Source organism: Equus przewalskii, chromosome 10 (genome assembly GCF_037783145.1).
Source record: "Equus przewalskii isolate Varuska chromosome 10, EquPr2, whole genome shotgun sequence".
Taxonomy (NCBI): Eukaryota; Metazoa; Chordata; class Mammalia; order Perissodactyla; family Equidae; genus Equus; species Equus przewalskii.
In genome coordinates this window covers 8,350,814-8,352,717 of record NC_091840.1, presented here as the reverse complement: position 1 = coordinate 8,352,717, position 1,904 = coordinate 8,350,814, and positions in this window count along the sequence as shown.

The following is a 1,904-nucleotide window of genomic DNA, read 5'->3' as shown; positions in this document are numbered from 1 at the left end:
ACTTGGATCACTTGGGTCTGGCCTCCACAGCCTTGGTTGTATCGATCTGCATCTCGGCATCAAGCCCTTGATCTATACTGAGCAGAAAAGCAGCCTGATGGGGTTCGCATGACTGTATCTGTTAGGAGACTGTTGTTGAGGATGGTGCCTGGGACCCCCACCCCTCCCTCTTCAAAGATCTCACAGGAATCCTTCTTAGACCTCAATGTCAGAAAAAGCTGAGCTGCTTCTGGGATTGTTTCAACCTGGTGGACGTCCTGAGTCTCATAACAGGTGGATTTCTGTCTTCGCTTTGACTGACGGGAAGCTCAGAGCCCAATTTGCAGCCCACCTTTGAGAATTGTGGAGGCCACCAGAGAATGCTTCTGCATACCACCCTCCTGGTTCATTGCACTGTTTGTTCCTGCCTTGTTTTCTCTCTGATCTAATTTTATCCTCTTGTATTTTTGTAAACTGCCTCCAATCCTTTTTGGAGCAAAGCAGAGCATGAAAACAAAACAAGGTTCAGCAGAGCCTTGTGGCCTTGACAGGTATTTTTAACATGCCGAGTGTCATTTCAGGGCTGGAATCCTGCCGGGAAGACAGCTCTCCTTGGCTCCTCCCGTCCCCTCCTGGGAGCCTCCGTCTTGGAGAACAGCAGCTCAGTGGGTTAGAGCAACAGGTTTTGGAGGCAAAGCCACCAACAGCCATCTGCCTGCAAGTCCCTCCCCTCCCCCAAAACGTTCTCTCCAGCCTCCCATCTGGCTGTTGGCAGGAAGCCCCAGGGCCTGCAGGAGACTGCAAAGGGGAAGTTAGACAAGCTCTCCCGCTTTTATTCCTAGCTTTCCTTTCCTGCATCTTAGCTCAGGGTCTTCTGCGTCCAGGGATACTTCGGGTACAGTTTATCACTGTGAGGGAGGGGCCGCGCCGGGAAGGGCCCCTGCCGAGTGTGGGGAGAGTCGGGGCACTTTGGGAGGCTGTTCTGTGAAGGCAGATGTGAGCTGGGAGGGGTGGGGAGAGCCACACACACCTGAGGAGGTCCCTCCTCCGACTGCCACACCCCCAGCTCTGAGCAGCTGCGCCCCACAGGCTCAGCCTGTCCCTCATCTCCATGTCACAGAGCCAAAGCCAGCCCAGGCCATTTCACAATCTCAGCTCTGCTCCACTCGTGGGACTTCAGCCAGCGCCTTCTTCTCCCCACCTCTGTCTTCCCATCTGTAAAATGGGGTGGGGCCGGGGGGGGGCACCAGATCCTCAAATTTGAAGATCCTAAGAATCCTCTCCTTCATGTGTCCTGACATCCTCTCTGCCTTTGTCCACTTTCTTCTGGGGACATGGTGCAACCCTGCTGAAGAGGAGGGGGTGGCTTGGGTGTGTGTGAGAATGGAGTCAGAGGTGAGCACCTCGTGGGATCAGCCTGGATGCCAGCAGGAACACGGGCCCGAGGCTGCAGGCTTGAGAGGCAAGGGGCCCAGCAGACAGAGGCCAGCCCCGAGTGACCCTGGGCAGGGCCCTTTGGTCCTGGTGGGCCTGCCTGCTGGGCCCTTTGGGTGCCATGAATCAGCAGCTGCTGTTGACAGGGGCCTGGAGTTGCCGGCGCCTCCCCAGCAACACCCCTTTTCCGTGGGCACCCAGCCCCACGTGAGCCAGGCTGACAGCTGGGCCTCCCTGCGCTGCTCCGCCCGGCCAGGTCACTGGCCCCACCTGCTCATTCCGGCTCCCAACATGTAAATCATCAGATTGGGATGGTGGGGTGAGGAAGGGCTTTGGAGCCGTGCCCAGGTCTGTGTCCAGCTCCTCTGTTCACAAGCCCGGGGGCTGGGCCGGTTCCTTCACCTTTAGCCGCCTCAGTGTCCTCATCTGTGAAGTGGGGGTGATATGAACAGCACAGCCTCACAGAGTTGTTATGGGAATTAAGTGAGGCC